Genomic DNA, 13,674 nt, shown 5'->3' with positions numbered 1-13,674 from the left:
AGTTGAAGGTGATGTACTTAAATAACTTTTCTCCCTGTTGTTAATGTAGCTATGTGTCAGTGTGAATAACTTGTGAGAGTCCTGCAGAAATATTGTATCAAGTAATATAAAACTATAATTTATTTATATTTTGGGGAGCAGTCCATACCTCATGGTGTCCAGGGTTTACTCATAGGTCTGCACTCAGGGATCAGTTCTTATAGGCTGAGTGGATCATATGGGGTGGTTGGGATTGAACATGGGTCAGCCATGTTCATGTGTGATACAAGCTTCCTACCCACTGTACTATTGTTCTAGCCCCATGTGATGCTTTTTAGTAAAACAAAAAAAGGCAAAGTTTTTACTAAAGGAAGTGCCTTAGTATTTAACTATGTATCAAAAATAAGCTTAAAAATTGTTAAAAGTAAAGAAAGAAAAAAAGAAAAAAATTGTTAAAAGTATTATTTATATATATGATATTTCAGATATTATTTCTTTAGTGTTAAGAAGAAAGGAAGCTAGATGTGAGATAGAATAATATACTTTGTATTTTTTAATGTTTTAAAGATAAATCTACAAATGTTAATAGATAATAAATAACTTCTTGTTTTTTTGTTTGTTTGTTTGTTTTTGGGTCACACCTGCCAGTGCTCAGGGATTCCTCCTGGCTCTATGCTCAGAAATCGCTCCTAGCAGGCTCGGGGGACCATATGGGATGCCGGGATTCGAACCACTGACCTTTTGCATGAAAGGGAAATGCCTTACCTCCATGTTATCTCTCTGGCCCCAACTTCTTGGTTTTGTCATTTTGAGTGTTTTTACTTTATGCCTTATTTTGGATAATATTAGATAATAGAAATTATTTAATATTTTCCAATACATTAAAATTTTAATATATTTCTGAACATTTTTTATCTAGCCTTTTCTCTATTTGTCAAAACCAAAATCAAACATTGTTTATTGACTATGTTCAATTTTTAGTAAAGTAATTTTTTCTATTTACTTTTTGATCCAATATAAATATTACCTTGCATTTAATCACCATATATCTTTAGTCTCTTAGTTTCTCAATGTTTTCTTATATTTTGTGATCTCTATTTAATTAATATACTATACATTTTATTAGCTTTTTACATATCTCCATCTTGCCTGCCTTTCTGCACAGTTAGCTCCTCCACAGATAACCTGAAGTAATATTGACAAAGTCTGCTTACTTTTCTTTTTATTTTGTTTGTCTGTTGATTTCATATCATTTGCCCATAGGCATGAAGTCAACCAGTGTTTGTCATTTTTTTTCTGAGCTGCTTCATTTTTCATAATTTCCATGAGTTGCTTTTTTGTTATGAATCAAAAAAAATCTCTTTTCTTTTTAAAACTGAACTTTATTCAATTAAAAATATATTTTACTTTCTTTACCCAATCATCTATTGACAGTATCTTTGGTCATTTCTATATTTATTTAGTAATATATAGTAAGTATTATGATAGATATTATTTTTTGTGCTGATGGTTTTGCATTGTTCAGATAGATACACAAAAGTAGGGTTGTTTGATCATATGGTAACTATAGTTTCCTAAGAAAGCACCATACCATTTTCCAAAGAGGTGTGGTAATTTGTATTCTTACTCTCAGTATACAAAGATTTATTTCCTTTATGCTTACCTAAAATTTGTTGGAGTGGTCACTGCTGCTTTTAAAGTAAGCCTTTCTCACTGATATTGAGGTATTATCTCAATGTGGTCCTAACTGGTGCTCCCCAATAATCAGTGATGATGCACATTTTTTAATATGCATACTGTCCATCTACTTGTCCTTTTTGGAAGTGTTTATCCACGCTATCTGCTCAATAATTTTTTGTTTGTTTATTTTTGGTTTTTGAGTCACACCCAGTGGTGCTCCGGGGTTACTCCTGGCTCTGAGCTCAAAAATCATTCCTGGTAGGCTACAGGACGCTGGGATTTGAACCACTGTCTGTCCTAAATTGTCTGCATGCAAGACAGATGTCCTACCACTGTACTATCTCTCTGGCCCCCATCTGGTCAATTTTTTTTTAAAGTAATAGAGTTTAATTAAGAGAGAAGAGTAATTCTCAGGGCCGGAGAGATAGCATGGAGGTAGCACGTTTGCCTTGAATGCAGAAGGTCGGTGGTTCAAATCCCAGCGTCCCATCTGGTCCCCGGAGCCTGCCAGGAGCGATTTCTGAGCCTAGAGCTAAGAGAAACCCCAGAACACTGCCGGATGTGACCCCTCCCCCAAAAAAACGAGAGAGAGAGAGAGAGAGAGAGAGAGAGAGAGAGAGAGAGAGAGAGAGAGAGAGAGAGAGAGAGAGAGAGAGAGAGAGAGAGAGAGAGAGGGAGGAGAGAGAGAGAGAGAGAGAGAGAGAGAGAGAGAGAGAGAGAGAGAGAGAGAGAGAGAGAGAGAGAGAGAGAGAAGAATTCTAAGGCGAATGCAAGATACTCCAGGAAGATAGAGAATGAGTGAGATGAAAACACAAAAAGTAAAGAAAATGTGTGTGTGTGTGTGTGTGAGAGAGAGAGAGAGAGAGAGAGAGAGAGAGAGAGAGAGAGAGAGAGAGAGAGAGAGAGAAGAATTCTAAGGCGAATGCAAGATACTCCAGGAAGATAGAGAATGAGTGAGATGAAAACACAAAAAGTAAAGAAAATGTGTGTGTGTGTGAGAGAGAGAGAGAGAGAGAGAGAGAGAGAGAGAGAGAGAGAGAGAGAGAGAGAGAGAGAGAGAGAGAGAGAGAGAAGAATTCTAAGGCGAATGCAAGATACTCCAGGAAGATAGAGAATGAGTGAGATGAAAACACAAAAAGTAAAGAAAATGTGAGTCTTTATAAGAAGGACACAGGTTGTTCCAGTATACAATACTATAGAAAAGGACACACTCGAAGTTGGACTGTCTGAATTTTTTTTTAAAAGCTGGAGTTAAATTGTTTGATTTCTTCAGGTATCTTGGATATTACAGATGTCTTTTTATTGTATATTTGGTATGCAAATACTTTATTCTTCTTAGTAGACTGTGTTTTCTTTTTGGTGATATTTTAGTTATTTTATTTAGATATTTTTGTTTGCTGATTAAAGCTTTTGAATTTAATCCAGAGAAATAATTTAGTAGAGTACATGCCTTACAAATATGAGGCTCTGTGTTCAACTGTAAGATGAAAAAAAAAAAAGCCTTTCAATTGCATGAGTTCCAATTGTATGTCTTTTGTGGCTGTTGTTGTTTGTTTGTTTCTTTTGGGCCATTCCTGGCAGGGTTCAGAGGTTATTTCTGGCTCTGCGCTCAGACATCACTCCTGGCAGGCTTAGAGAACCATATGGGATGCTGGACATTCAATCGTATACAAGGCAAACACCCCACCTGTTGTGTTATCTGGTTCACCAATTGTATATCTTTATCTTTACTTTTAGTACTTTTTTTGGGTTGAATTCCAAAGGATAATCCATGTATTTCATGCTAATAATCTGGAATAATTTGTTTTATGTACTTTAAGATTTTGGGTCATACATTGAGGATTTTTTGTTTGTTTTGTTTTAGTTTTGCAGCAACACCCAGCAGTGCTCAGGTTCACTTATGTCTCTGCTCTCCGGGATCACTCCTGGCGAGGCTTGGGGTACCATTTGGGGTGCTGAGGATCAAAGGCAGCTCTGTTCAAGGCAAGCACCCTACCTGCTGTATTATCTTTCCAGTCTCTGTGCCTTTTTGTTTTGATAAACTCCCATTTTGTTATGTTGCTTTTGACACCTATGCTGCTAGTGTTAGTCAATAAATTATTTCCAAGACTGATAAGTTGAAGATGTTCTCATTTGCTTGATTTTTGTAAATAATAAAAGATGAGCTCTCGTTTCATTCTTTTGTATGTGGATATTCAGTTTCCTACCACCATTTCTTGAAGACTACCAATTGTTCAAAGTTTCCTTCCATTTGTATAGTCTTGGTGCTTTGTTGATTTAATGTCTTGAAGATCAGCTGACTGCAAAAACAGGGTTTTATTTCTATTTTTGTTTGCTTTAGTTTTGGGGGCCATACCCGGCAATGCTCAGGGGTTACATCTGGCTCTGTGCTCTTGGTTCATTCCAAGAGGTGCTAGGAAGACTGTATGGGATGCTGGAGCTTGAATCTGGGTTGGCTGCATGCAAGGCAAACATGCTATCGCTCTGGCCAACATGTTCTTTTTTTTTTTTTTTCTGGACCACCTGTTCTGTTCCATTACTCTATATCTCTTTTGTAAATACCATAATGTTTGCTAGCTTTAACTTTGAAATATTTAAAGTTCAGGAAGTGTAAGATTTCAGAAAGGTTTTCAATTTTATTAATATTTCTCAGTAATATTTTGGTTATTAGAAAAACTAAATTTGTATGAATTTTAAATAGTTTTTTATGCAAAATACATTGGAACTTTGACAGATTATATTGATTATATTGATTTTGCAGATATTTTTGTGTAACATAAACTTTTGAACAATATTATGCTTTCAGTCCATGAACATGGGATATCATTCTATTTAATAATATTTTGTAGTTTTCAGTATATAACTTTTTTTTTTTTTTTTTTTTTGGTTTTTGGATCACTCCGGAGGCACTCTGGGGTTTCTCTTGGCTCTGGACTCAGAAATCGCTCCTGGGTGGCTCGGAGGACCATATGGGGTGCCAGGATTTGAGACACTGTCCATCCTGAATCTGACACATGCAAGGCAAACTCTCTACTGCTGTGCTATCTCTCTGGTCCCTGTTTTCAATATATAAATTTTACCTCCTTGCTTATGTTTAAATATTTTAATGTTTCTAGTACTGTTTTTTTTAATGTTCTTTCAGATTATTTATTGGAATTGTAAAGAAACACAATAGATTTTTAAATGGTCATTTTATATTCTGTAGCCTTTCTGAATTCATTAATTAGGTTTAACATTTTTGTGTACCTTGAATATGGGAGGATGGCAAAGATATTTTAATATAGGACCATCAATATACTACCTATGAAGTTTTCTGGAATAGTGCTTTTTTAGTAGAGGGAAAATGTATTTCCACAGATATGCAGATATAAACACACAGTTGTATTTTATTGTCAACCTCATATATTTCTGCATTATTTCTTACCTTTTAAAATGAATTTCAGACTTAATTTCTAGTATTTACGGTGTATAAATTCTTTCAGTGAAATCACTTATCAGAGTGATTGCGAGAGGACAATTTGTTGGCTCTAATTTCTTGTTTCATGCTTAAGTTCACCTTATGGTTTCATTGTCTTGAAGGATTAAAATTTTCAGAAGTGATTTTCTAGTGCCCTGACAAAAAGATTAGCAGAGACATTTTTCTAAAATATATGTTTCCTACCAGAAGCAGCTTTCTTAGCCCATTTCCTTTAATGATATCTGGGGAGCATCTGATAAGCTTTATTCTACTTCACACTGGTTAAAAGGGCATTGTCTTCTCTTTCACTCTTGCAGCCAACAACAAAGCCGGGCATATGTTATCACCATCACACAGGAAGCTGTGGACTTGCTTGTATTGAACAGAGCACAAATACAGGAAAAGTGTCAGGCAGGTTAAATGCTGGAAGAGCTGTGCTAAGAGAATATTATGCTAATAATATTATAAATCGAACTGGAGATATGTGATTAGATTTCAGCATATAGACTTAGAAATCCCTAAATACTTAAAGAACTATATAAAAATAGCCCATATTTCTTCCTCTTTTGGAATGATGACCCAATTTTTCAAAATAGGAAAGTAGCAATTAAAAATAAAAGTTATGTCAGGAACTGACACAATTTCCCAGAACATCATTAAAAATTTCTCAATAACTTAAAATTGTTCCTCTCTTTTTTTTTATAAGGTCTTAATTGTGTCTTCTTAGTTTAATAGAGAAGGGAACTTCCACTCAATGGAATTTGCACTCAATGTCTTGTCATAAAAAAGGAATCTGTTCCCTTTGAGTGATAAAATTTATTTTGCATAGGGATTTTTGTATATTCTTTTTTCTTTTTCTTTTTTTTTTTTTAGTTTTTGGGCCACACCCATTTGACGCTCAGGGGTTACTCCTGGCTATGTGCTCAGAAATCGCCCCTGGCTTGGGGGGACCATATGGGACACCGGGGGATCGAACCGCGGTCCGTCCTATGCTAAGCGCTTGCAAGGCAGACACCTTACCTCCAGCGCCACCTTCCCGGCCCGGATTTTTGTATATTCTAATTGAGGTATGCATCTGGTTTTCATTAGTTATCTGAAGCATGGTGGATATGTACTAATAAAATTTATCAGTACAGTTTTATATACTATTTTTGTTATGAAATAAAGATATAAGGGATTTCATAATTCTAATACATTCTTTAATGTCAAGTGAATTACATTTTTATTGAATTAAAAAGTTTAGTAGTCTTCCATTTAAAACATATTCAAAATGTATTCAATTTGAACATTTTGATATATTTCTCTTCATTTAAATTTTTCAATATATTTTAAAGGGATTGCTCTAGGCTGTAGCATATATAGATATGTAGAAATACTTATACAATTATAAAAAAGATAATTTTATGTAACTTAAAATTAGAAAACAAATATTTAAAAATTGTAAGAATACATAACTATTCTTAAGATTATATATCCTGCACATTTTTATATTTTTCTACTCATCATAATTATCTTTATTGGTTGTATAAGGGTTAGTAGCTGCATTAAAGATTAAAAACGACATAATTTTAATGTTTTAAGAAAATAATTATATGGGATATAAGAATACATTTTTTATTGGACTCTTTCAAATCTTTTTATTGTTTTAGGAGTACTCCCTTTTTATATTGTCTTATGAACATGATCAAAAATACACATGCCATGTGGCTAAATTATGGGATTTATTATATCTTGTTAATGAATATCCCATCAGGCAAAGTAATTATATATTAAAACGTTAAGTAATTATTTCCAGGGGATGGTTAATGGGGTTGCACAGGAAGTGGTATGGTACTACATAAATACAGGAACTGTTTACAATTTGAATCGGAGTAGGAAAAGATTATAGGCTGTGAAAGCTTAAAATAATTCATCATAGGGGCTGGAGCAATAGGGAGTTTGCCTTGCATGTGGCCAATCTGGGACGGACCTTGGTTCAATTCCCTGGCATCCCTTGAGCCAGGAGCCATATGGTCCTCTGAGCCAGGAGCGATTTCTGAGCTATGCACACAGCCAGGAGTAACCCCTGAGCATCACAGAGTATGCTCCCCCCAAAAAGATCATCATAGAGGGTTGTTAAAGCAGAATTGTGGGAGCCTCCTGGCAAAAGGCAAACAGAAAACATTTGAAATAGCATCAGGTTAATAACTAAGAATATTACTCAAACCTCTCAAATTGTCTTAAAGTGCATTTTGCTATCAGGATATATAACAAATCACAATGGAGACATATGTGATTTCTGCATATTTATTTGTGTAAGAAAAATTTGCTCAAAATACATTTTTTTTGCCACACCCAGTGGTTTTCAGGAAACTCCTGAAAACTCCTTGGTGGCCATATGAGATGCAGGGGATCAAACTCAGGTCAGCTGTCAAAAAATATTTTTAAGACACTAGGAAAAATGTCATAGTCATACCCTGACAGTTTTCTTGGAAGAAACAAACACTAAAATCCTACTGTACCAAGCACCTTATCAAAATGCCTGCTATCATTCTTGAAATTTTACTGTCTATCTTCTGACACTGAATAATAAATATTTTGGTGTTACTTTATATTTTTCTCCCTGACATATATTTTCTTTTCTTCTCAAAGACTGGATGATCAGATTTAAAACATCAAATCAAATAAAATACAGTGACATTATTGAATAAATTTTTCCATGGAAATCCTGGCATGGAATAAAAGTTTATTTGCATTTTTATGAGAATAATGGTAATAATTCTCTTATAACTCAACTGTTGATTTGCCTTACCTGATTTTGAACTGAGTAATTACATTTTTTTCTTATTTGTGGCTATGTTTTTCATAAAGTTAATTATAGAATAAGTATATTAAATATCTTTTCACAAAATATTTTTCTTGAAAGTCACAATATTAAAAAACATGTTACAGATCTTTCAAAGCAAACTCTGCCCTAGTTTTATTTTGGAAAATTCTACACAGAATCATCAAAAGAGAAACAGAATATTATTCTGTGATGAGTTGATTCTGGACAACAACAAAGGGTCTTTCTCAGCAGCCGCACAGATGTTACCAGGCTGTTAAACTTAGGTTTAAGTGACCCAGGAGAATTGGCTGCCAAGAGTGGCCTTTATTTCTGGCTTCGTGGAGATCAAGGAAAACCCTTCAGCGTACTTGAGAGCCAGACCCAGGGTGTTTCAGGCAAGCGGGAGAGCACTTTGGCAAAAACTTCCGTAATTGTGCAATTTGAGTTTTCCCCACCAATTCTCTCTCAGGATCATGTGCTTGAACTGGGCCATGCAGCTGTGTGTGGGTGGAGTCTTTACGCTCAGAGCTCTTAGGTCTGAGGGGCGCTGGCCATGATGCATTCATTCTTTCCCGGCTCCTAATCCTGAGAAACTACAGAAGTCATCCCTCGAGGTTACTTAGGATCCTGATCTTTTAACCCTGCAAGTGAAAATAAGACTTGCTTTTTCTTGGTAATATACGTATGTAGTTTGTAGCTATGAAACCGTCTGAAAACTATTGTACTTGCTTGTAGAATCCTAGCAAGTATTCTATCCATGGTTTCATATATAAGAATTAAATTATTTTTAATTTAAAGTAAAAAGTTTGTTTAAAGAAGTCTACATGCCTGTTAAATTGTGTGTGTGTGTGTGTGTGTGTGTGTGTGTGTGTGTGTTGGTTTTTGGATCACACCCAGCAGCACTCAGGGGTTACTCCTGGCTCTGTGCTCAGAACTTGCTCCTGGCAGGCACGTGGGACCATATGGGATGCTGTCTGTCCTGAATCCGCTCAGTACAAGGCAAAAACGCCTTGTACCGCTGTGCTATCTTTCCAGCCCCCATGTCTGCTGAATTAATTTTTAATTTGATTTTCATACAGTTCCTTTCTATACTGGTTATTGTAATTGTAAAAAAAAAAAAACCCTTCTTTTATTCTTTGTTTAAAAACACATTTGGGGACATTCATACTATATTTGTTATGGACTTTCTTTGAAATTTAAAGAAGATATTTTAGCTTATTTAAAGAAAGTATGGTCCTCAGGAACAAGTTAATTGAGTGATTTCAAAAACATCTATTAGTGAGTGGATTATCATGGCTCCCAAGAACCTAATTCTGTGCCCTCTGTAATAAAAGATATTAAATTTTTTCTCCCTAAATTTTCTATTTCCTTCTCTACCTTCTGCACTCTGTTTTCTGCCATACTAAGATGTTGTTTTAATATAAAATATAAAGTGTCTAAAGTCCTAGTGTCTGGAGGAGGCCTTTCTAGGCACAGCGCCTGTAGCCCCTTGGCCAAGCGGTCTGAAGATTGCAGGATATCAGCAGAGAGATTAATTCACAAGCAGTCAAAGTTTCATCAGAGCCAGCCAGCTTTATTCCAAGGCCCTATTCGCCATGTGCATTTCCTCACATGGCTTGTATGCTCTGCTTATTCCAAGAAGCTTCTTCTAAGCTGCTTCTTCACTGGCTCTCTGCCTATGTCTCCCTTCCTGCAGTCTTCCATGCTTCCTTGCTGCCTTGCTTTTTCTATCCTCCCCTCTCCCAGCCACCAGCCAGCATTTATGTTCTTTATTCCAAAACACAGTCCCCTCCCAGGTGTAGGTGGGTCCAACCATCTAGGTGAGATTAACATAGGGCATTGAGGGAGGGGTAACCTTACATTAAGAGACTTGAAAATCAGGAAAATTTTCACAGGCACCAATAGTTTTGTTTCCGAAACTTTCACCAACTGAGTAGATTATTAGTCATAAGAACATTAATAACATATGAAACAATTGTAGTGAATGTGATTTAATCTAACAGGACTATAAATTTATAAATCTAAATTTCATGTTTTCCCCAAAATTCATGTTCTATTAATATAGTTTTATACTGATAAATACCAAAAAGTAATAGCTGTAATTGTACTTTAAGAGTGGTGTTTGGGCTTTATTTTTTTGTTTTTGGGTCACACCCAGCGGCGCTCAGGGGTTACTCCTATCTCTGTGCTCAGAAACTGTTCCTGGCAGGCTCTAGGGACCATCTGGGATGCTGGGATTTGAACCAATGTTGGTTCTGAGTCAACCTCTTGCAAGGCACACACCCTATCAGCTGTGTTATCTCTCTGGCCCCTGGGCTTTATTTTTGACTACAATGCTATTATTGTATTACTTTTTTTTTGTGTTTGTGTGACCCTCATCTGGCAGTCCTCAGGTTTTACTCCTGGTAATATACTCAGGATTTATGGATACCGGGGATTGAACCCTGGCAAATCTCATAAAGGCAAGTATACTATGCTCCTCGAACTGGTTCATGATTTCCTGTAATATAATGTACTTTTTATCATTGTACATTTTCTGCTACTGATGTTCCCAGGTTCCCTCTCTTTTACCCTCCCACAGCCTCTATAGCAGACATTTTCTTCTTTCTCTCTCTACTTCTTTCACTCTTTTTTTCCCTTCTAGATAATTGTGGTTTGCAATATTGTTACTGAAGGGATATCATGAATATCATTTTACCTCCTTTCTGCACCCAGTTCTTTGTTTTTGGTTTCGGGCCTCACCCAGCTGTGCTCAGGAGTTACTCCTAACTCTGGGCTCCAAAATTACTCCTGGCAGGCCCAGGGAATCATATGGATTACCAGGGATTGGGTTTGAGTCGTGTACAAGGCAAATTGCCTTACCAGCTGTGCTATCTCTCAGGCTCAAGCACCCAGATCTGGTCTAGAGTGATCATTTCCAGCTATGCCATAGTGCTCCTTTCTCTGCCCTAACTGCATTCCCCTGTTTTTTTTTTTTTTTTTTTTTTTTTTTTTTGTTGTTGTTGTTGTTGTTGCTGTTGCTGCTGCAAGCTTCCTATTATGGACCAGTTTTCCTGATAGTCATTATTAGATACTACATTTTTAAAAAATGTCATTGCGGGCCCGGAGATAGCACAGCGGCGTTTGCCTTGCAAGCAGCCGATCCAGGACCAAAGGTGGTTGGTTCGAATCCCGGTGTCCCATATGGTCCCCCGTGCCTGTCAGGAGCTATTTCTGAGCAGACAGCCAGGAGTAACCCCTGAGTTTTTGGATGTGGCCCCAAAACAAAACAACAAAAAAATGTCATTGCACAAATGAGTTCAATCATTTTATGTCTGTTATGGGGATTCATCTTGACTCTGTGCTCAGGTGTGACCCTTGGGGGTGCTCTGGAACCATATGTGGTGCTAGGGAATCAAATCAAGATTGTGGTCACCACTGTGATATGCAAGGCAAGCATCTTACTTTCTTTATCATATTTTTGGTTCTCAGAGTGGTATTTAGAGATGTATTTTATTAAAGAATATGAAGGTATGCATATAATTTTTAGATAATTTATATAGGTTTACTGGCATCATATCAACCAGGAAACAGAAAAGAAAAAATGATTCATCCAAATAGATTTTTTTAAAAGTCTTATTTTATTTTTTCTGGGTTTTGGGCCACATTTAGTGATGCTCAGGGCTTACTCTTGACTCTGTTGCTCCTGAAATGCTCAGGGACCTTATGTGGTACTGGGGATCCATACCTGGATGTATTCTGTGCAAGGCAAGAGCCTGTACTATCTTTTAGGTCCTACTTATTTATTTATTTATTTATTTATTTGCCACAACCAGCTTTGCTCAGGGATTCCCCCTAACTTTGCACTTAGGGATCACTCCTGGTAGGCTCAAGGGATCACATAGGGTTCTAGAGATTAAAGTGGGATTGGCAGCATACAAAGCAAATACCTTATTTGCTATAGTATCTCTTCTTCCTCAAATATCTTGAATTTTTTAGAATGAAAAAGATATTTATATGTGTTTGTGTAACTCAAGTTATTAAACACATTATTAAGCATGTTTGTTCATTAAATCTCAAATTGTCATTCTTTAATATTTTCAACTACTGCTTAAAGGCTAGATACAGGCTAGTTTCAAAGACCTAACAGTAAATAGGAACTCATTTTCACATTATGTTGAGAAATAAAAATTTATTCATAATGAGACCAATATAAGAGCACTAAGTGAAGGAATAAGATATTAGCAAAATTTACATTTTTAATATAGCTTTTCTTCAAAATGATTATTTCTTTATATTCTAAAAGTAACTATAAAATATATAGGCAATTATTATTATTATTATTATTAAAACCGGGGGCCTGGTAAATAATACAATAGTTAGCACATACCTAGCATGTACCCAGCCCCGGTTAGATCCCCAACATCATATGGTGTCCCATGCATCCCAGGGTATATACGCTAGATGCCTCCTTTTTCCAGTAATGCTGGGCTGTTCGAGGTAATTAATGGCACCATAGGGCCCTAGAAACACTGCATTCTCAGGCCCTTGCATATAACTAAGGGCCTAGTTGTCTGAGAATTGTAGGTTGGAGCCTTGGGCTCCCTGAGCACACTTGGAAGGATCCCCTGAAAATAAAGGAAGAAGTGACTACGTATTTATTGAGTACATATTTTAGGTTAATTTTTATAAATGATTCATTTAATTCTCTGCATAGTTCTGGGAGGTGTATTCTGTTTTTTAATTTGCAGACGGGGAATTCAATTTGGATAATTTTTAAAACTTATTCAAAGTTACAAAGTTATAATTTATTGAATTAGATAATTAAAAACATTTCTATTATACTCTGTGACCATTTATTTTTAACTTGCTGACTTTTTTGTGCAGGGGCCATTGCTAATCTTCTCTGCATTGTTCAAATTTTAGTAAATGTGTTGTCTTGCTGATTTTTTTGGGGGGAGTTTCTTCTTCATATAACTGCAAAGGTAAGAGAAATGACAATGAAAATGGATGAAAAGGGAGCGATACAAGAAAGACGTAGACACATGAAGAGAACAATAATAGAAAAATAGATTAAAGTAGTAAAGAAGAGACTTTCAGACAGAAAACTTTATTAAAATGTCTTCATTGGCTAATTAGACAAAATATTTAAAATAGAATTATGTCACTTCTTCTTAAAATTCTTCCAAAAATTTTGCAGAGGAGGAACTAGTCCCAAAATAATTTTATAAGACTAGTATGACTCTAATACAAAAACCAAATACCAAACCAAAAAGACCACACATTAATATCACTGTTATATGCTATGTATTCTCAAAAATAGTATATGTTGAAAAATATTTATACCATTAAAATTTGTAGCTTATTTCTGGCCAACACAAATGGACCAATATAGAAAAATCAGTATTTGTGGTACATAACATCAATAGAACGAAGTATGTAAAGCATGTAATCATCTGAATAGAGGATAAAAGATCATTTGACAAAATACAGTATTTTTTCAGGAATAAAAATGCTCAACCAGTTAGATATAGAAGCAATATACATCAACACAATGCAGGTCATATAGTGCAAATCAGCTAAAATTATACTTGGTGAAATATTGAAAGCTTTTTCTCCAAGTTCAGGAATAGGACTCTCATTCAACATAATAATAAGAGTTATCTGGGCCGGGAAGGTGGCGCTAGAGGTAAGGTGTCTGTCTTACAAGCGCTAGCCAAGGAACGGACCTCGGTTCGATCCCCCGGCGTCCCATATGGTCCCCCCAAGCCAG

At 35.9% G+C, this 13,674-nt stretch overlaps 1 non-coding gene across 1 annotated transcript; it reads right to left on the bottom strand.

Moving 5' to 3' along the window:
• Positions 1-12,742: 12,742 nt before the first annotated feature.
• Positions 12,743-12,844, bottom strand: LOC126009910 (U6 spliceosomal RNA). Its single transcript, XR_007496077.1, has one exon. It is a non-coding gene; the product is annotated as a U6 spliceosomal RNA (small nuclear RNA).
• Between the last annotated feature and the right edge of the window lie 830 nt (positions 12,845-13,674).

This window comes from Suncus etruscus, chromosome 5 (assembly GCF_024139225.1).
Source record: "Suncus etruscus isolate mSunEtr1 chromosome 5, mSunEtr1.pri.cur, whole genome shotgun sequence".
Lineage (NCBI taxonomy): Eukaryota > Metazoa > Chordata > Mammalia > Eulipotyphla > Soricidae > Suncus > Suncus etruscus.
This window is presented reverse-complemented; position numbering and strand designations above follow the sequence as displayed.